Here is a 23,287-nt window from a genome sequence, read left to right on the forward strand (position 1 = left end):
CAAGGTATGTTCTTGTTTGGTTTATCAAAGATTAGGTGGTTGTAAGATGTTAGTTTCATTTCTTGGTTTTCAATTCGATTCCAAGTGTCTATGTCTCTGTTTTTGTGCCAGTACCATGCTGTCTTGACCACTATGGCTTTGTAGTACAGACTAAAATCTGGTATGCTGATGCCCCCAGCTTTATTTTTATTACTAAGAACTGCCTTAGCTATACGGGGTGTTTTCCGGTTCCATACATTCATAATTTAAAGTCATCAATTTGTTCAAGTTTACTTAGTTTTTAGGACTGTTTCATAGACATCCTCATAAAGAAATAAAGCCTGTACTTTATGCACATCCTGTCAAGTTTGGGATACGAAATATTTTGTTTCAGTGTATTGAAAATACGGTCTCTTTTTCCATTATACCTTCCAGCTGACTGGTTTTATGTATGAGGCCTGCTGTGTTCAGTATGTTAATTTTACCACATATTGCTATTTTACTAAATTCTTTTAATATTTATAGTATTTTCCATTGCTTTTTTATGGCTGTCAGTTATAGAATCATATCATCTGCAAGTTAAGATACCCGGATTTTTACTTTTTCTGGATTAACATTTTCAATTGCTTTCTCTTATACAACTACACTGGCTAATGCATCTAATGCAAAGTAAGTAGCAGTGGAGACAGCATACTTTAGTGGGGAACTCTCTGATGTTTACCAGTTGAGAAATATTCTTATTTTGGCGCTGGCGCTTATATGTATGAAAGTATCTATCAATTCCTATTTAGCTTAATATTTAGGAAAATTAAAGGTTGTTTGAGTTTAGTGAAATAGCTTTTAGGCATCTTATAAAGATGGTAATGTATTTTTTCTTCTTAGTTCTATTAATATGATAATTGTATTCTCTTCATGTTAAACCAGCACTGCTTTCTTAAGTAAACCCCAGTTCATTATGGAATCCCAAGTAATATGTTATTTTTTAATGTGCTGCTGGATTGTTTGCTGTTTTATTTAAGATTTTTGAATCACATATGTCTAAGTGATGCCAGACCATAGTTTTCATTTGGATATCAATGTTATACTTGCTATACAAAAAGATCTTTGAATTTTTTTCCTGTTTCTATGCTCTGCAATAGTTTCAGAATCATTGGGATTAACAAAGCTTTAAAGGTTTTGTAGAATTCCCCTGGGAAGCCCTGTCAGTCTAGTGCTTTTGATAGACGAATTTGTTATAATTGTATCTATTTTTCTATGGGAAATGGTCTGCATAATAGTTTTATTTAAACTGCACTCAAAGTTTGTAAACTATATATTTTTAGGAAACTATTTTTCTAGAGTTTAAAATGGAATTGCATAGATTTGGGTAAAATATTCTCATTTAAAGCAATTGATAGCTATTTCCCACTTGACACTTCTAATTATATGCTCTTATAGTTCCTTTCTCTGTTTTATTAGGTTACCTAATGATTTGTACATTTTTTTGGATTTTTTTGCCAAACTAGCTTGCTTTCTTGCTTGCATATTTATTTATGATTTCTATAGTTTTCTATCTCCTAACTCAATAGCTCATTTGATTACTATTTCCTTCATTCTTTTTTATTTTTTTCCATTCTCATTCTGTTCCTGGAGTTTTACAATTTGAGTAGTTAATTCATTTATTTTGATTTTTCAGTCCAACTGATATGCGTTATTTAAATTCATAATTTTCATTTAATACCTGTTTTTGCTCTATTCTGTTATTGCTATTTGCAAGACATTCTCCAATTTTTGTTTTGTTTTCCCACCTTGACCTAAGTGTTGTTTGCTAACATTTTTAAAAAAGTTATTCAATAGAAAAGATCTTTTAAAAGTTATTTTGTTATTAATCCCTATTTTTTCACAGCAAGGGATTCTGTTTGCAACCTTTCCATTTTTTGAAATTATTGGTATTTTCACACTACTCTAATATGCAGTTAGTTTTAGCAAATGTTTTGTGAGCACTCTAGTAACTTATATTCTCTATAATCCAAGGTAGCAGGGATAATATTTACCTAAAAGATATTGATTATATTGTTTACATATTCTGTGTACTTTCTAAAATTTTTGTCAACTTCATGCGTATTGGATACAAGCAAATCTTCTATTATTAGTGTGTTCATGTTTATTTCTCTTTGAACCAACTGTACTTTCTGTTTATAGAAAAGTTTGCTTTCATCTTAGGTGCAGAGATATTAATATCTCATCATTTTTAACTGTAAACTTAGTAATTTAAAATGTTTCTTTTTCTACTGTTTTGTAGTCTGAATTGAACTTGTTATATATCAGCTTCCTGATTCTTACTCTCATTTTCTTTGCTTTTGTTTCGTATGACAACGGGTACTTCTTTTTCCTAACATTCTTAATTTCTTTATGTTAGATATGTTTTTGTACAAAGTGCAGAAATATATTTTTGCTTTTTAGTCAATCTAAAAATAATTTTTTCTTCTAATTTGTAATTGTTGACTATTTGTTTATTAATATCTGTGACATATTTAGTCTCCATTCTATTCTTTATCCAAAGTCTTTTTCTAGAGGGTCACTTATTTTCTCTCCCTCGTCTCTCTTTCTCTCCTTTTTTTTTTTTTGGTATCAATGTTGGTATTTAGGAAGGTTGTATTTTTTGTCCTAATAATTGCCTTTATATTATTACTTTTTTATAGTATCCTTAGTCTAGTTTTTTATTTCATTAAGGGTATATCCTTATAGTCTCACCATTCAATATCCTTCCCCTTACCATGTTTTTCAGTTGCGCTTTATCTTCATTGAAAGAGCCAAAATGATTTATATGTATCCAATCACATCTATAAATTAAAGAAAAATTTTCTTCATATATACATGACTTACCTTTGCTTTTCAGTCCATCTACTCACTTTTGCATTCCTTGTGGTTTTTCCTTTTTAAAATATCAAATTAATATAAGGATATCTATGATTAGGTTATACTGTTTGCATTTGTTTTTTTTGTTTGTTTGTTTTTTTGTAGAGACAGAGTCTCACTGTACCGCCCTTGGGTAGAGTGCCGTGGCGTCACACGGCTCACAGCAACCTCTAACTCTTGGGCTTACGCGATTCTCTTGCCTCAGCCTCCCGAGCAGCTGGGACTACAGGTGCGCGCCACAACGCCCGGCTATTTTTCTGTTGCAGTTTGGCCGGGGCTGGGTTTGAACCCACCACCCTCGGCATATGGGGCCGGGGCCCTACTCACTGAGCCACAGGCGCCGCCCCTGTTTGCATTTGTTAAGTAGAGTCCAAGTTGTAGTTGAGCCCTTCACCCAGGAGGTGTGCCATATACCCTACACTGTGCCGATTAGGTGAGAGCTTACCTAACCCCCATCTCCTCCCCTCTTCCCTCTTACTCCTGCCCTTCCTTCCTTGGGTTTAATTGTGTTTTTTCTTGTTCGGCCATGTAGTTGTACATCTACTAGTTTCATATTAGTATTGAGTACATTGGATGCTTGCTTTTCCATTCTTGTGATAATTTAGGGGTTTTTTTTATCAAATCATAACTGTGTACATTAATGTGATCATGGGGCACCATACACTGGTTTTATAGACCGTTTGACACATTTTCATCACACTGGTTAACATAGCCTTCCTGGCATTTTCTTAGGTATGGTGTTAAGACATTTACATTCTACATTTATTAAGTTTCACATATACCTTTGTAAGATGCACCCCAGGTGTAATCCCATCAATCACCCTCCCTCTGTTAACCTTCCCCCTCCCTCCTGTCCCTCTCCCCCTTCCCCCTATTCTTAGGTTATAACTGGGTTACAGCTTTCATGTGAAAGCCATAAATTAGTTTCATAGTAGGGCTGAATACATTGGATACTTTTTCTTCCATTCTTGAGATACTTTACTAAGAAGAATATGTTCCAGCTCCATCCATGTAAACATGAAAGAGGTAAAGTCTCCATCTATATTTAAGGCTGCATAATATTCCATGGTGTACATATACCACAATTTATTAATCCATTCATGGGTTGATGGGCACTTGGGTTTTTTCCATGACTTAGCAATTATGAATTGGGCTGCAATAAACATTCTGGTACAAATATTTTTGTTATCATGTGATTTTTGGTCTTCCGGGTATATACCTGGTAGAGGAATTATAGGATTGAATGACAAATCTATTTTTAGATCTCTAAGTGTTCTCCAAACATCTTTCCAAAAATAATGTATTAATACGCATTCCCACCAACAGTGTAGAAGTGTTCCCTTTTCTTTTCTTTTTTTTTTTTTAGAGACAGAGTCTCACTTTATGGCCCTCTGTAGAGTGCTGTGGCCTCACACAGCTCACAGCAACCTCCAACTCCTGGGCTTAAGTGATTCTCTTGCCTCAGCCTCCCGAGCAGCTGGGACTACAGGCGCCCGCCACAACGCCCGGCTAGTTTTTGGTTGCAGTTTGGCTGGGGCTGGGTTTGAACCCGCCACCCTCGGTATATGGGGCCGGCGCCTTACCGACTGAGCCACAGGCACCGCCCAAAGTGTTCCCTTTTCTCCACATCCACGGTAACATCTCTTGTCTTGGGATTTTGTGATATAAGCTAATCTTACTGGAGTTAGATGATATCTCAAAGTAGTTTTGATTTGCATTTCTTTGATGATTAAGGATGATGAGCATTTTTTCATATGTCTGTAGGCCGTGTGCCTGTCTTCTTCAGAGAAGTTTCTCTTCAAGTCCCTTGCCCAGCCTGCAATAGGATCACTTGTTCTTTTCTTGCTTATACCTTTGAGTTCTTCGTGGATTCTGGTTATTAAACTTTTGTCAGAGACATAACCTGCAAGTATCTTCTCCCATTCTGAGGGTTGTTTGCTTGCTTTACTTACTGTGTTCTTGGCTGTGCAGAAGCTTTTTAGTTTGATCAGGTCCAAGTAGTGTATTTTTGAAGCTGCTTCAATTGCCCAGACTGATTTCTTCACCCAGACCGATTTCTTCAACAGTTTTCCCTGCACTCTCTTCTAGTATTTTTATAGTTTCATGTCTTAACTTTAAATCTTTAATCCAGTGAAAGTCTATCTTAGTTAATGGTGAAAGGTGTGGGTCCAGTTTCAGTCTTCTGCAGGTTGTCAGCCAGTTCACCCAGCACCATTTGTTGGATAGGGAATCTTTTCCCCACCGAATGTTTTTAATTGGCTTGTCAAAGATCAAATAATGGTAAGTAGCTGGGTTCATCTCTTGGTTCTCTATTCTGTTCCATACATCTACCTCTCTGTTTTTGTGCCAGTACCATGCTGTTTTGATCACTATCAATTTATAGTATGGTCTGAGGTCTGGTAGCGTGATTTCTCCTGCTTCATTTTTATTTCTGAGTAATGTCTTGGCTATTTAAGTTTTTTCTGATTCCATATAAAATGAAGTATTATTTTTTCAAGATCTTTAAAGTATGACAGTGGAGCTTTAATAGGGATTGCATTAAAATCGTATATTGCTTTGGGTAGTATGGTCATTTTAACAATGTTGATTCTTCCCAGCCATGAGCATGGCATGTTTTCCCATTTGTTAACATTTTCAGCTATTTCTTTTCTTAGAGTTTCATAGTTTGCTTTATAGAGATCTTTCACGTCCTTTGTTAGATAAAATCCCAAATATTTTATCTTCTTTGGCTCTACTGTGAATTGAACAGAGTCCTTAACCGTTTTTTTCAGCTTGACTATTGTTGGTATATATAAAGGCTACCAATTTATGAATGTTGATTTTGTAACCTGAGACGCTGCTGTATTCCTCCATCACTTCTGAGAATTTTGTATAGAATCCCTGGTGTTTTCCAGATATACAATCATATCATCTGCAAAAAGTGAAAGTTTGATCTCTTCTGACCCTATATGGATACCCTTGATCGCCTTTTCTTCCCTTAATTGTGATGGCTAAAACTTACATTACAATGTTAAAGAGCAGTGGAGACAATGGGCAGCCTTGTCTGGTTCCTGATTTGAGTGGAAATGATTTCAATTTAACTCCATTCAATACGATATTGGCTGTGGGTTTGCTGTAGATGGCCTCTATCAGTTTAAGAAATGTCCCTTCTCTACCAATTGTCTTAAGTGTCCTGATCATGAAGGGATGCTGGATATTATCAGAAGCTTTTTCTGCATCAATTGAGAGAATCATATGGTCTTTGTTTTTTCTTTTGTTTATGTGCTGAATTATACTTATAGATTTACGGATATTGAACCAGCTTGAGACCCTGGGATAAAACCGACTTGGTCATGATGTATAATTTGTTTGATGTGTTGTTGGGTTCTGTTTGTTAGGATCTTGGGTTTAATTGAATATTTTTGCATCTATATTCATTAGTGATATTGGTCTATAATTTTCTTTTCTTGTTGGGTCTTTTCCTGGTTTGGGGATCAGGGTGATGTTTGCTTCATAGAATGTGTTGGGTAGTGTTCCTTCTTTTTCTATATTTTGGAACAGGTTGAGTAATATAGGTACTAGTTCCTCTTTAAAGGTTTGGTAGAATTTTGAAGTGAAGCCACTTGGTCCCGGGCTTTTCTTTTTAGGGAGATTTTGTATGGTTGATGCTATTTCAGAACTTGATATTGGCCTGTCCAACATTTCTACTTGATTCTGGCTAAGTCTTGGAAGGTGACGTGCTTCCAAGTATTGGTCAATTTCCTTCAGATTTTCATATTTCTGAGAATAAAGTTTCTTGTAATATTCATTAAGGATTTTTTGGATTTCTGAGGAGTCTGTTTTTATTTCGTCTTTGTCGTTTCTGATTGATGAAATTAGAGATTTTACTCTTTTTTTCCTGGTTATGTTAGCCAAAGGTTTATCTATTTTATTGACCTTTTCAAAAAACCAACTTTTTGATTTATTAATCTTTTGCATAATTTTTTTGTTTTCAATTTCATTTAATTCTGCTCTAATTTTGGTTATTTTTTTTCATCTACTGGATTTGGGGTTGGAATTTTCTTCCATTTCCAGTTGCTTGAGATATCCCATTAAGTTGTTAACTTCCTCTCTTTCCGTTCTCTTGAGGAAGGCTTGCAGTGCTATAAATTTCCCTCTTATAACTGCCTCTGTGGTATCCCAGAGGTCTGACAATTCATGTCTTCATTGTCGTTTGGTTCCAATAATTTGATAATTTCCTTCTTAATCTCATCTCTGACCTAGCTATCATTCAGCATAAGGTTATTTAACTTCCATGTTTTTGTATGAATATGCAGATTCCTGTTGTTACTGAGTTCAACTTTTTTTACATGGTGGTCTGAGAAGATGCAAGGAATAATTTCTATTCCTTTAAATTTACTGAGGTTAGACTTGTGACCTAAGATGTGATCTATTTTGGAGTATGTTCCGTGGGCTGATGAGAAGTATGTGTATTCAGTTTTGTTGGGATGAAATGTTTTATAGATGTCTGCTAAATCCAAATGTTGGATGGTTATGTTTAAATCTAAAATTTATTTGCTCAGTTTCTTATTGTAGGATCTTTCCAACAGGCCCTGTCTTTGCTCCTACTGATTTGTATTCACAGGGTTAGCTGTTATTTCTAGCTTCCTGCCTTCCTTTGTCTATAGGCTGATGATTCCCTGAGGGCCGGGTGCATCTTAGGCTCAGTAAAGTGGTCCTCTGGGTCAGCCCTGTCCTGGGAATCTCCAGGCTCTGCCCCGTGCATTTTCTAGTCCCCACGCTCCACCTAGGCTGGTACCACCTCAGGCAAACTCTTTACTCACGGGGCCTCCGTTTCTGTCCCAGATCTGTTCCATGGTGGTTACCATCTGAGAAGATGCCTGGCCTCCTCTGGCTTCCCAGAGAGAAATGGGGTGTGACTTTGGAATTTCCGGGGGTTAGCCCTATTTTTGCCAAAAATGGGTGCTGCTCTGCACCTCGGGGCACCGCTGCTATTTCATGGTTCCCTCTCAGCCGACCGTCCTCTCCTCACTCCTGTGCCACAGAATCAGCACTGACCAGCTGCAGTCCAGGCCCTGTCCACACCCCTCGAGAAATCACCCAAGAATCTGGACTCCTGGGGGACAGGCCTCCAGACCTCAGATTGAGAGTGGAGGGGAGTGCTGAGAGCTCTGAATTGCAGGTAGAGAATATGTACAGTTTTATACAGTTTTATGCCTGAGAACACCATGGTATCCTAGTATGGGAGGTAGGTCCAGTTTTTAGAGGGTCTCTCCCATGGAGTGTAGTGGGAGGACCATTGAACTCTTCTCATTTGTTTGTGGGGCACTCCGAGCCATTCTCATGGGGGATGGGGACTTCCGTCTGCTTGGTGATGGATTTTGTACCTTTTATTTGTATCCCTGGGGTCGCAGCTCGCCTCAGTGGGGTTGATGTGTGTTCTTCAACCTTCTCTCTTGGTGCAGCTCTAATCCATCAGGTTACTTGCTAAATTTCTGTCCTTTAACTTTCCTTCTGGACAGAAGCCTCTTTAAGTGCTTGGTCCAACAGAATGGTTGTGCTTCCAGGCGGTCGCTATGTGCAACAGAGTACCTTGTACAGCTTCTTCCCCAAGTCTCCTGCACTGAATAATTCAAACAAGGCCCCGACTAGGGCCTCATGCAAAGGTGGTGCTGCCACCACTGCCACCAGGGCCTCCTGTTCCCCTAGTGGGGATGAGGCCTAGAATGAGGCAGGGCCTGGTCCCGGGCCCAGGCCTTTGGCGGACTCTGAATCGCTGCCAGAGGTGAAGAACCTCAATGGAGGGCTGCAGAGATTGGAAGCGTCTGCTGTCCCTTCCAGGTAGCTGACTGGGGCAGGGGTTGGAGGCAGGGGCACAGTGGCAGGCATGCCAACCCCTGGGAAGGGAGGTTCTCTGAGTGGAACTTGGAGATGCACAGTTTGCCTCAAAGAGTTCTGGGGCCGAGTTTCGAGCATTGGGTGGGGGGGGTGTAGTTTGTAAACAGCATAAGAAAAATAGTGCAGAAAGAAGGGGCGTAGTGGATAGTGAAGGCGCTTTGGTGTAAGGAGAGGTGCCCGGCTTGGTGGGTGAAGGAGGAAATGAATCTAGGGTTTTTTTAAATTAAAGTTTCTTCCTATGTGTAATTAATTCTTACCTGAGCTCCTTCAGCCACAGTAGCCCAGCTATCTCATTTATTAGCTGCTCTAATTCTGCTGTACCAAATCCCTACCTTGTACAGACCCAAGGCTTTTAGTTAATGAGATTGGCAAACACTTCCAAGGTTCTTATAGATTTAGCTTCAGTGCACCATTTTGTTTTCCATATCCCTGTTCAGTTTTCATCCTTGGAAATTTTCCTTACCTTTTATGAACTAAGCTATGTATTAATTTGAAAAGATACTTATTAGATTTTGCCCATCGCCTCTGCATTTTAGGGACTGCTGAGCTGTGTGTTAAAACATCTAGTTAATCATACTGCTACAGAAAGAAGTCTTGATTCTAATTCTATCAGACTAATTTACATCTTCATTGCTTTTACCTTGGAAAATTATGGGATCCTTATTTCCTCTTATTCCATTCTCCAGTCTTTTTCATACTGCATGTAAATCCCACAAATTGATGTATGATTTTTATAAATCACTGCAGTAATCATGTCTTTCTAAAATTTAATTGGATGTTTATTGCCTACAGATGCTCTAGTTTGTTATTCAAAATTATTTACCATCTGGCTTTAACTCACCTTTGCTTTCTAGTCTCTGTACTTTCTTTGAATTCTTTGCAATCCAATCAAACTAAATGGTTTGCCATCTCTAATGTATAACAACTTTTATTCCAATGTAATTTTTTCATACTGCTTTCTTGGCCTGAAATGCCTATTCCGATGTTCCTATGTTTCTAAGTCTCTCTGGGAGTGCCATCAATAGGATTGGAGTGAAACATAACGAGTTCATTTTCCATCTTTGACATTTCCCAGGTGTGTGGTCGCAACAACAATCTTGTTATCTACGGAACAGGAAAAACATTAGTTATATGCAATAATTGCTGTAAAGGTGAAATGAGAAAATATATGTAAATGTATTCTGTAATTGAAAAATGCTATAAAGTTACAAGTATTAGTTTGCTTTTGCTTTGCAGTACTCATTTTTTAAGGCCAAGTTTAAAAGGCATGTCCTTCCTGAAACCTTTCTTTGGTCCTCATTAATACAGTCAAAACTTCAGCAGCACTTATTACATTTTACTTTGTATTGCTAATTGCCCCCTGGCACTTATATTTCTAGTTAGAAAGTGACGTAGATTTCTCAAGGACAGTAGCCATTTCTGACTCCTCTGACATAATTCCTTCAATAGCATAGGTGCTCAATAAATATTATCTGAAATACTGAGTTCCCAAATATAGCAATGAGGGGTATTCCTAAAATGTATGCACAATTCAATAGTGACTTATTAGATCACTCATTGCTATACTTAATTATTTATAAGTACCAAATATTAAGTCCCTTCATAAAGTAACTTTAGTTTCTCAATTTCTTAAAACTAAGAATTTGTAATAAGGTTTTATCCAATCGTTTAGTATAGCAGATGGCATAGACCTATTTATTCAATATCTGTTTTAAATCTTAGAGCAGGAGTGGGGAATCTTTTCATGTTGGAAGGCTGAGTTTAACTATAATCAAATAAGGCCACATTCAAGGAACTTCAATTAGATATATTTACAAATTTACATCATTTTATTAAAATATAACTATTATGTACTTGATAATTTCAAAAATTGAAAACTATTTGTTAATTTTAAAGTAATCTTTTAATGATTTTGTTGTGTCTGCTTTCGGTTGGATAGTATTTGAATATTTGGTTGCACTGTCGGTTGATCCTCTAGAGAGGCTGTCAGTCATTTGTGACCTTAAGGGTGTCTTTATTTGGGTTGTGTAGGAGAATATATATTTGCAGAAATAAGTAGTTGAAAAGCAAGAAAGCATTTTTGAGGCAAGTTGCCAAAAGTGTGGGTGTTCTACTGCATTTTTTCCATTGGCTCTTTCTTAGGCTCAAACAGTGACTTTAAAACATCATCTACAACTAGGTGAGGCTGAAATGCTAATTTGAGTGTGAGATCCTGATTCTCAAAGTCAAGGAACCTTTTAGTATAGTCTCCAATTAACAGGTCTATAGCAGCTGTGTGTTCTTCAAATGATTTTCATACACAATTCTGCTCAAAAATGACCTTTGCTAACTGGAGAAAATGTTCATCTGAAATTTCTTTCTGAAGAAGAAGTGTTTTGAGAAAATACAGAATTTTTTTTTCACCACATACCCACATATATACTTAGTTTTGCCTTGCAAAGAAATAGTCAAGCCATTTTGATTTGACATGATATCACACAGAAATGCAGCATTCCTAGAAAAATCTTCTTTGAAAAATTCTCATCATTGGTTCTGTTCTTCATATAATTTAACTACCTGTTCTCACAGAGATAAAATTTTTACACCTGTCCCTGAGATAGTCAATGCATTTTAAGATGATATGGCAAATCCACACTGAATACCTCATAGTTAAACTTGAGCAGGTTACGAAACTGACTGCATACTGCTGCATTTGCCTGAGTACAGTTAACAATACTTATAACTTGTTGCAAAATGTCGCTTAAAGTAGTAGCTTTAGCACAGAGATTTTGCTGATGCAAGGTACCACGATTAAAAAAAAAAATGAAAGCATCTGGTCCTGTTAATACTTTTTTAAAAAATCTGTACAATAAACCCTTCATGTTTTCCAATCTTGGAATAGGTACCATCTATACATGTACTCACTAAATTTCTTAAACTCAGTTCAACTTCACAACATTTATCTTGAAAGTTGTTGAAGGTATCTATTTCCTGTGTTCTGGTCACAAGAGTGCCCAAAGTGCCCATAGCAAAGATAATCTTCTGGTATGACCCAAATGAAATCTAAAACCTGCACTGAGTCTGCAGTATCAATTGTTTCATCCAAAGTGATTGAATGATATATATTTTCCTGTTGATGTATTGTGTTAAGTTGTTCTGTTAAGATGAAGGTTAAGTCATGCTGGTGATTGGTTGTAGTTCTCCAAGAAAGAGGCAGTTATTTGTACTTTGAAATATTATCAGGGTCTAAACATCCTACAACTCCCATAATACATTCTTTCACAATTTCTATGCTACTGAATAGCTTCCCTTTTTTTTTTCTGAATACATAAGCTGTAATACTTTATGAGTTGCTTCAGTGGCATTATTTCTAGGTCTTACTGCTGCCTGAAAAAGTTGTCTTTGTTTTTGCTTTTCATCTTTTCTGCAGTACAACTTTTTGTGCCTCTCCCTTTGATTTAAAATATTTGTGTTCTTTATGAATATTATAATGCTGATGAGCATTGAATTTCTTTAATGTTGATATTGCAGTATCATAAAGCAAGCAAATTGTCTTATCTTTAGCAGAAACAAAATAGTAATGCAATTCCCAATCTTCATTAAAAAATCTGTTTTCTTGTGCTCGCTTCGGCAGCACATATACTAAAATTGGAACGATACAGAGAAGATTAGCATGGCCCCTGCGCAAGGATGACACGCAAATTCGTGAAGCGTTCCATATTTTTCAAAAAAAAAAAATCTGTTTTCTTCCTTTAGTGTTCTCTTGGTCTTCTTTGACATGGAAGAAGAATGGGCTGTTAAGCAGATAGAATTAAAAAATACTGTTGAGCTGTGCAAACTTTTCACAAATTCCACTTCAAACAGAAATGCAGTACACTGTTATCAAAAGCTGATAACAGACTGGTATACTCGACCCCCGTAAATTCTCGCCGACCAGCCTCTTATGACAGAGTTGCCAGTTAGCTGGGGGAAGTTAGAACTAAATCATCAGCATAAAGCTGTTGATTTAGGACTAATGGCTTACTGATGTTGTAATTGTGCCGGTCAATCTAAAAGGATAATTACATCAAAATTTATTGTATACCTTGTGTTTTAAATGCACTCATGTAAAAAATAAAATAACAATGTAAAAAATAAAGTGACAATGTTAAAAATGAACAAAAATGTATTAATAAAAATAACAAGATTAGTTCTATAAAATTTTCATTTGGTCAAAAGGCCACATTTATGAAACTCGAAAGCCTTATGTGGCCTTAAGGCCATATATTCTCCATATGTTCTCCATATACCATCTTAGAGTATCCTCTTGAACAGCAAATGCTGGAAAATCAAAAGTTACATTGCCTATCTCCCTTGTAGCTAAGGTTCCAAGTGTCCCACCAGAGACATTAACTCAATGCTTGCATTCATAAACCACATTAACTATCAGGAGAGACACTAACATAGAAAACATTTATTTTGCTGGTACAGATCTAATGAGCTTGGTATGGCTCTGCATCTAACAGCCCTATCAGTGGCTCTCTGAGTTCCAGATTGTAGCTCAGGTTTGTGATACTTTTGTGCAGCATGTTTTTCTCTAACTTCCCTGATTGTTGGAATGGATAGCAGCTCCTGTGAAGGGACAGCTCTGTTCTGGGACTTTTTTTCCTGGTTTACAGCCCGAATCTTGCTCCCCTATCTCTTCCAATGATCTTGTAAGCAAGCACAAAATGTTCAATATTGAAAATCTCTTTTTGTTTAAAATAGCTAGAGTGGTTAGTCTTTTTTTTTTTTTTTTTTTTTTGGTTTTTGGCCAGGGCTAGGTTTGAACCTGCCACCTCCGGCATATGGGACCAGCACCCTACTCCCTGAGCCATAGGCGCCGCCCTAGAGTGGTTAGTCTTATGCATACCATATGGATACTTCCCCTAACCAACTTTCTGAAGTCCTATATCATTAATTTAGTCACATATATAAAAATAAGCAAGCACCCTGAGTTCAGTGTTAATAAGATTTGGGGCAGTGCCTGTGACTCAGTGGGTAGGGCACTGGCCCCATATACCAAGGATGGTGGGTTCAAACTCAGCCCCGGCCAAACTGCAACAACAACAAAAATAGCCAGGCATTGTGGCAGGCACCCATAGTCCCAGCTACTCGGGATGCTGAGGCAAAAGACTCACCTAAGCCCAGGAGTTGGAGGTTGCTGTGAGCTGTGTGATGCCATGGCACTCTACCGAGGGCAATAAAGTGAGACTCTGTCTCTACAAAAAAAAAAAAAAGTTTTGAGTTTTTCTTCTATTTGAAACTTCATAAGCCAGCAATATGCACATACCAGTTAACTAGGATGGCCTCAAACAGGTAGTGTGAGAACTTATATCTGTAAATCTTTATTTTTCTTATGTTTCATTGTCTTGTTTAATTTTGACTATTCTAATATTATTGATGTAGTAAAAGTATCCTGGAAAAGATCAGGAAAAATAGAAAATGAGTTACAAAAATATTAAAAATGACCAGTATAGAATGAAGGAGATGGAACTAAGCCAAACAAAAATAAATGATTGAAAATCTCCATTTGCTTATGACTAGCCTTTCAAGTAACCTCCCCCACCCTCTTTATTTACATTTCCAGTCTCCCTTGTAGCTAACTGTATTTTTTAAAAGCAATACTTTCCAGTATGGAAAAAGAGTTTGATGCCACAAGAAGTGTACCTAAAGTTATATGCATACCTTTTGGGTCATTCATGCCAATGATAAAATGGGCAGTGATCAGAATGTCAGTCTGTGCACAAAATCTTTTTTGAACATCTGATGTTCTGCACATGCATCTTCATGCTCAATTAGGCATGCAATCGTGTGTACAAAAAGCTGTTGCAACTTGCAGTCAACTGCTTTCTTAGCTCTTTTGAAAGCCATTTCCATTTATTTTTGTGTAAGATCTCACCTTATATCACGCCAAGAGGCATTCTTAGAAATTTTCTGTTAGCACAATTGCAATTAGTTTTGCAGGACAAGAGGAATACGCATCAGTTTTCTCAGAGGGAAGGACAGAACAATGCAAGTGTGTAGCTTAGGCAGGACAGAACTTAATGAGTTAAATCCTACTTCAAGAAAGCTTGCTTTATATGCCTCTGCAAGAGCCTTAATAACCACAGGCAAATAATCTCACTCAAAATCCTTGACAAAAAAAAGAACGCCACAATAGCTCAGAACGGATTGATGAATGTTTGAAAGCCTTTTATTAGAATTCCGCAAATTGGGAACACTTCTATGAGCAAACCTCCCAAAGCAAAAATTTTTCATTTGACTGCCAGAGTAAGCACAACAGCACCAGGCTCATTCTGTATGGAATCACAAAGAGATACCTTTTTGTAATCTGGAAGCTTTAGAATTGCTTTGCTTATTTTATCTTTGATCATTGCCTTTTGCCCTGATTGGGCCTTGCTCCGATCTGGTCTCGCGGGCTTACTAAACAAAAAGCCACTACTATATTTTCTAGTTTTCCCATCTAGCAGCTGCATTTGTTATTCTTATTCTACCCCAAGCAACTCACTACATAGGAGTCTGACAACCCACATTAAGAATCTAGCTTCTGCCACTTAGTATGGTTTTGTGACGATAACTTATACACTCTGAATCTCAGTTCCCACAACTGTGAGATAGAAATAATCAAAGTACTATTCCACTGGGATTTTTGTGTTCTAAATGTCTAGAAATCATGTACCATGTTGACTCTTGTTGTAGTAAAAGCTAATTAATGTTAGTTTCCTTCCGTGTTCTTTTCCTCTTTCCCCAGCACCATCTCAGTCTTTAATATGAGATATGTTACAAATCTTTGCTGGGGGTGTTTGTTACAGGTATTTGTTGTATGATGTAGATTTGTATGGTAAAGTATCTTTAATCGTAATCAAGTGGTTGTTTTGAATACCTGAACAAAGGGAGCTAATTACCGGAAAGATGCGCGTCATGTACGAACCTCAGTGCATGAAGTAAAATTTGCTAAGAATGTCATCGTTTTCACCTATTCTCAAATGAAAACAAAGACTCTCTGTGAATGCAAATCTATCAACTCTCCTGGCTCTAAATAATATTCAAACCTAGCATTCATTTAATGACCATAAAATTTTAATAAGATAGGTGCAGAAGTGTGTGCATAAAGTACATGTCCTTAAATCATTTTCCCCACTTTCTTTTCCAATATTTCTAACTCATGTGTTAAGAAATATTTATTAAAAATAGTCCACAGCTTAAAATCACCTCAGTAGGCATTGCAAATTATACCTCCAATTGTAATAAAGGAGAGATTTGGTTACAAATTACTTCTCTGAAACACATTTTTATGGATTCCGAACTAATTAAATCAGGAAGTCTCATCATCTCCAGAAATCCATAGAGGAGGGAAATACTTCTTAATAAAGGCATTCTTAAAAGTTAAAACCAAGTTTTAAAGCCCCAAACTTACCATACCAGAGTGGCCTGATAAGATAAAGTAGTCAAGTGGAAAAAACCTGAGACTGGGAATTTTAGAGGCCTGGGCTCTAAGTTCATGGTGGTAAACTCTTAGGCCCACACGGCCAGCAATATCATGTAAATGAATGAGCTGGGTCAAGTGCACGGGATCATAAAAATTGGTGGAGCTGAGAGTACATCTAATGGGATGGCAGTTACTTGACTCTAACCAATTGTTGCATTGTGGTAATAGGAGTACAGTACTTCATATGCTCCAATTTCTAAGAAAACTTAGATATCTGGCTACTTATGGGAGCGCTCCTATTTTTTACATGTTAAAAAACAATTCAAATCTTTTTGTAACTTTGTGTAGACCAAACAAAATTCACCTGCTGGGTTGGCCATAGTATGACTACAGTTTGTGATCGTGTTTAATGAATTCATAGTGTTTTGGGACAAGTTCTCTACGATCATTGTGCCCCAATTTTCTTATTTTCTATATAAGGTAGATTAAGGGCAAGAAAACTATGGCCTTTTAATATGGTCTATGTTCCATGCTGCAACAACAGCTTTGAGTAGTTGTTAAAGAAGTCATATGATTGACAAAGCCTAAAATATTTAGCATCTGGCCCTTTATGAGAAAATATTGCAAGTTACTGGAAGAAAATATCGTTTCCTTATGTACCCAAAGTGTTGCTGGAAGTAGGATAAAGTAGCAAGTGCTAAATAAGTAAACATGTGAGTATTTCTTAAAAAGAAAGATTATAATAATTAGTTATGATAGATTTCATTATTAGCCCCAATTACTTGACCCTTCTGTGCCACTCCTTTACCACGTAACCCTGTGGTGCCTTGACCCTTGACTCTGGTTGCAGGCATGTGATTTTCTTTGGCCAATTGGATATTAACAGATCTGACACAAACAGAGGGTCAAAAAGGATGGATGGGTTGATGCCTGTTCTTTGTCATCAACAGGAGAAAATACCCAGGCTAGCCTTTTAGAGCAAGGATTGGCAAAATTTTCCTATAAACGGCTAGGTAATAAATTTCTTTGGCTTTGTGGGCCATATGGTGTCTGTTCCAACTACTTCACTCTGTTATTGTGGTGCAAAAACAACCATGCATGATATGTAAACAAGTGGGCAGGTCTATGTTCCAATAAAATGTTACCCAAAAAGGTAGTGGGCTCAGTTGAGTTTGCTGACCTTTGTAATGCAGGAAAAGATTCATGGAGCAGACCTGAGTCAACCTATGTACCCCGGTTGACATAGGAGAATAGCAAGCTAACTCACAAACATATGAGCAAGCCCAGCAAGATAAGCAGAACTGCCTCACGTCTCAGACACATGAACAGTGAGTGCTTATTGTCTTTTGACACTGAGATCCTGAAGTTGTCACACAGCAAAAGCTAACTGACAAGGTATTATGTTATTAAATAGTCACCTAAAGTAGAAGAAATTCCTGTCTAAAGTATTTGTCAAAAATTATACGTACATATGAAAAGGAACTAAAGGGTGTTGGTAAACCACCTGCTATCTGCTAATATGAATAGTTATAATTTATAAACTTTTTGCTGTGAGTGAAGTACTAAGTGAAGCTCCATTCTATAGTCACTAATCCTTAAAACTAATGTGTAAGGTACATTTTTTATTACCCACATTTTTTTTCAGATAAGGAAGCTGAGGCTTAGCAAGTAGAACTAACTTGTCTAAGGTTGTACAGATGCAAAGTATCATAGCTGGATCTACCTCTAAATATCTTTCTTTTGAAAAAAATTTAATTGAAATATAAAATACTATGTACTTATCATACACAGGATGATGTTTGGAAGAACATACACATTGTAGAATGGTTAAATCTAGCTAATTAACAAATGCATTACCTTACAGAGCTATCATTTTTGTGGTGAGAAAATTGCATATTTTGTCATTCACTGTAGTCACCATGCTGTACAGTAGAGCTGTGAAACTTATTCTTCCTATCTAGCTCTAATTATGCATTTTTTTTATTAAGTCACATATACATAAGTCATGAATACATTTATGTCTTTGTGGAAGTCAATGTGTTGATTATTTGTACAAATTGGAGTTCTTACATGCTACTAATTAACATAGCTTTCACCTCATTTACTTAATCACAGTGTTAAGACATTTGTGTTCTATACTTGATAGATTTGACTTGTACCCTTGCAATACGCTCCGTAGGTGTGGTGCCACCATTAACCCTCCCTCTATGGAACTACCCCCCTCACTTCCCTTCCCCCACCCTTTCCCTCCTTCATCCTGGGTTATGGTTGTGAGTCATCTTTCATATGCAAGTGTGACTGATTATAAATTGGTTTCACAGTAGTACTGAGTACATTGGATATTTTTTTTTCCCATTCCTGAGATACTTTACTAAGAAGAATATTTTCCAGCTTCATCCATGTAAACATAAAAGAGGTAAAGGCTCCATCTTTTTTAATGCTGCATAGTATTCCATAGTGTGTGTGTGTGTATATATATATATATATATATCATAATTTATTAATCCATTCATGGGTTGATGGGCACTTGGCTTCTTCCATGACTTGACAATTATGAATTGCGCTGCAATGAATAATATGGTGCAAATATATTTGTTGCCAAGTGATTTTTGGTCTTTTGGATATACACCTATTAGAGGAATTGCAGGATCAAAAGGGCAGGTCTACATTTAGATCCCTGAGTGTTCTTCAAACTTCTTTCCAAAAGGAACGTTCTAGCTTACATTCCCACCAGCAGTGCAGAAGTGTTCCCTTTTCTCCACATCCATGCCAATGTCTGTAGTTTTGAGATTTTGTGATGTGGGCTACTCTTAATGGAAATAGATGATATCTCAAAGTGGTTTTGGTTTGCATTTCTCTGATGATTAAAGATGATGAGCATTTTTTCATTTGTCTGTAGACCGTGCGCCTGTCTTTTTCACAGAAGCTTCTGTTCATGTCTCTTGCCCACAATGAAATGGGATCACTTGTTTTTACCTTATTAATAAGTCTGAGTTCTCTGTTGATTCTGGTTATTAGACCTTTGTCAGAAATATAACCTGCAAAAATCCTCTCCCATTCTGAGGGCTGACTACTTGCTTTACTTACTGTGTTCTTGGCAGTGAAGAAGCTTTTTAGTTTGATCAGATCCCAGTAATGTAATGTATTTTTTAACCAACATATCCCCTAACCTCCCTCCCAACCACATCAGAGTTTGGCAACCACCATTCTGTTCTCTATTTCTATCATATCAACTCTTTTAGATCCCACATATGAGGGAGAGTACCAGACATTTTTTTTTTCTTTCTGTGCTTGTTTTATTTCACTTAACATTATGTCCTCCAGACTCACCTATGTTGTCACAAATGAGAGGATTTCCTTTCTTATGGTTGAACGGTGCATATGCCACATTTGCTTTATCCATTCATCCAATGATGGACATTTAGGACAATTCCATATGTTGGTTATTGTGAATAATGCTTTAATAAATGTGGAAGTGCAACTATCTCTTTGACACACTGGTTTCATTTCTTTTGGAGATATACCCAGTAATCTGTGAATGTCTGATTGACCAGACATACTGTAGTTATCTGAAAACTCAGATAACATTTCTCAGTTCAATGTAATCATTTTATTTCTTTCAAGTATAATTTTTAAGGTGTCTCTTAAGTTAATAGTATTTTTAAACATATTGATGGAAATAAAATTCCCAGTAAAACAAAGCCAATCAAAACATTTTCTAATTTCTAGAATAAATCTTCGGCATTAGTGAAAACTGAATACATTTTCACTGAACATCTCCAATAGAAGAGCTTTTTAGCTTCTGTGTCAAAATCTGATCTTGTCTTCTACTGTAAGTAAAATGGTAAGTTAATTTCAATTTGTGTGTGATACCTTAGTTTAATTTAACTGTTATACTTTAAAAGTGTATGATAATGATGCTAGTCATATATCTAAAACTTGTATATTTGTGTATTTTATTTCTCAGCTAAATAAAAAATGTCAGAAACTATCTCCCAGTTAGTTTGCTCACCCTGCCTTTACGAAACAAACAAACAAAAGAAAACCCAAAAATACTTCTAATTAGCAATAAGAATAAGTATATTAAGGCATAATTAACTCTTAAGCCCTTGATTAGAACCAGATTTTAATAGTTAAAATAACTGAGTATTAAAATTCAGCAAATACGCACATTAGGTGAGGTCGCACCAAATACCCTCTCTCCTCCTGGCATCCCTGTTCCCCTACCCTTTCCCTCCTGTTCCTTCCTTCTTTCTGGACTATAGTTATGTTTTACCATTCATATGAATGTGTAGGTGATTATATATTGATATCATAGTAGTGTTGAGAACATTGGATACTTTCCCCCCCCCATTCTTGACATACTTTTACTAAGAAGAATATGCTCTAGCTCCATCCAGGTAAACATAAAAGATATGGAGTCTCCATCTTTTTATGGCTGCATAGTATTCCAAGGTATACATATACCACAATTTGTTAACCCATTCATGAATTGATGGGCACTTGGGCTGTTTCCATGGCTTGGCAATTATGAATTGGGCTGCAATAAATTGGGCTGCAATAAATATTCTGGTGCAAATGTCTTTGTTGTAAAATGATTTTTGATTATCTGGGTATATACTTAGTAGAGGAATTGCAGGATCAAATGGTAGGTCTACTTTTAGTTCCTTGAGTGTTCTCCAAACTTCTTTCCAGAAAGGCCGTATTAGCTTACATTCCCACCAGCAGTGTAGAAGCGTTCCCTTCTCTCCACATCCACACCAAGATCTCATCCTTAGTTTTGGGATTTTTGATGTGGGCTAATCTTACTGGAGTCAGATGGTATCTCAAAGAGGTTTTGATTTGCATTTCTCTGATGATTGAAGATGATGAGCATTTTTTCATATGTTTGTAGGCCATGCTCCTGTCTTCAGAGAAATGCAATGGTACATTTCAAAATTATTAAGAAGAGTATAGATGTCTTACCACAACAAATAAGTAAGTGAGGAGATGGTTACATTAACCAGTTTGATGTAAGCATTCCACATTGTATATCAAATCAGCACACTGTACCCCATGAATGTATTAATGTACACAGTTATGATTTAATAAAGGAAAAAAAGGATATTTTATTCTATCACATCTGATATTTCTCCACGAAGGGCATCCAGGAGGAGGAAAGATACATTTTTAAGAACTCTGTTATCCCTCAGAAAAAGAAATTATCATATTTTGCTCTCTATATGTAGCTATAGATAGATCAAATAAGATTAAATACCATTTGGGCATATTTCTCCATTTCTCCTTATAGGAAAGGAGGTTCATGAAATGAGATATTATTGTGAAGATAAAGTGAATAATGGGGGATACATGTTTTAAGCTTTTAATTACAAATATAAATTCAAAGCACTTATATTCTTTATACAATTATTAAAAAACTGGACAGTCTGTTTGGTTTAGGAGGTGAGTAAAGTCACTGTCCCCAAAGTGTGGTGACAAATAATCTCTGAGTTGAATCCTAAGCTTATTAAACTGTTAGTTCTGAATTATCAGTAAATCAAGAAGGATGTTAATGAGTATCTGTGCTTCAGCTTTCAAAGACATTTGGCAAACAGTAGCACAAAAAGAAAATGGTAATTAGCAATAAAGGTGTGTTTATTGGTTTGTGCAACTGAAAAAAAAATCAGCAAATAGGTGGGATTGAAACTGATACAGCCTTTTTGGAAGGAAGTATGGAGAATCCTCAAAGATCTAAAAGTAGACCTTCCATTCGATCCTGCAATTGCATTACTAGGTATCTATCCAGAAGAACAAAAATCATTTTACCACAAAAACATTTGCACCAGAATGTTTATTATAGCTCAATTCATAATAGTTGACGCAACCTATGTCCCCATCATCTCATGAATGGATCAATAAATATGAATACTATCAGCCATTAAAAAGATGGAGACTTTACATCTTTTACACTTACCTGGATGGAATTGAAATACATTATTCTTAGTAAAAATATTGCAAGAATGGAAAAATAAATATCCAGTGTACTCGATAGCAATATGAAACCAATATATAAACAGTTACGTGCTCATATGAACAATAAAACAAAAATATAGTCTAGTACGGGGGTAGAGGAATTTGGTGGGGAGGACTATTGGCAGAAGGAGAGAGGGCATGAGGCGGGATCTCACATAATGTGCACACTGTGACAGTGTAGAACACACCCCCGCTGAGTGACGGGCTCTTTTACAAATGAAACTTTACCCTAGAAGTGGAAACAATGGCACTTAAAAATGTGTAGCCTCATATTAATCTGCAATAAAAAACAAATTAAAAAAGAAATAAAATCCAGCAAATAATATTAAAGTATCACAGTCAACTTTATCATTTCTTTTCTTCAGCTGGCTTCTGAACCTGAATTCAGATTCTGATGTAAATAGTGTAATTTTTTTCCTTTTAGGTTTTTTTTTTTATGTAGCCAAAGGATTTTACTAGATTCTGATTTGATTCTCTGATTTAATTGTTTGATCATGAGCAAACCACTTAACCTCTCTGAGTCTGAATCTGCTAATCTGTAAAATAGAGGTAATAATAGTACTGACTTCTTTAGAATTACTATAAAAATTAAAAAGCTGAAGAGGCAAAGTAGTGTCAGTGTCTAGCACAGACATAAAAATCATCCATTAGTTGTTTGCTGAATGTGATTTTGTTGCTGAAATCAACGTAGTCACTGTAGCTATTTAACCTTTATTTATACATTAATAAGTACTTCAAGTGAAAATAATAAATATATGATTTAGTGAATTATATATGGGATTGGCTGTGCATTTGATTATTTTTCCTTATGTAGAGGGTATGAGGACACAAACAGCCATATTCCTGTTTTCACAGGACCATTAACTCCAATCATAAACACATAAACCTATTTCAGTGTCAGTAAAAGTGTTTTGATAATGTGACTCATTTGACCTGCCTCCTGAATGGTCAATTATTAATATAATGGATTATATGCTGGCTGGGTAAAATGTCTAAGGAATAATTATAATGAAGTGATAATCATGATACACAAAGCAGATTTGCTAATTTTAAGATACATAATATACTTTCATTGAAGTATATTATTTATTC

The 23,287-nt window shown here is 36.3% G+C and overlaps 1 non-coding gene and 1 pseudogene across 1 annotated transcript; both read left to right on the forward strand.

Moving 5' to 3' along the window:
* LOC128577004 (transcription factor 20-like) overlaps positions 1-23,287 on the forward strand; it is a 163,770-nt pseudogene that overhangs the window by 13,876 nt on the left and 126,607 nt on the right.
* On the forward strand, positions 12,352-12,458 carry LOC128578617 (U6 spliceosomal RNA). Its single transcript, XR_008377756.1, has one exon. It is a non-coding gene; the product is annotated as a U6 spliceosomal RNA (small nuclear RNA).

Source organism: Nycticebus coucang, chromosome X (genome assembly GCF_027406575.1).
Source record: "Nycticebus coucang isolate mNycCou1 chromosome X, mNycCou1.pri, whole genome shotgun sequence".
Lineage (NCBI taxonomy): Eukaryota > Metazoa > Chordata > Mammalia > Primates > Lorisidae > Nycticebus > Nycticebus coucang.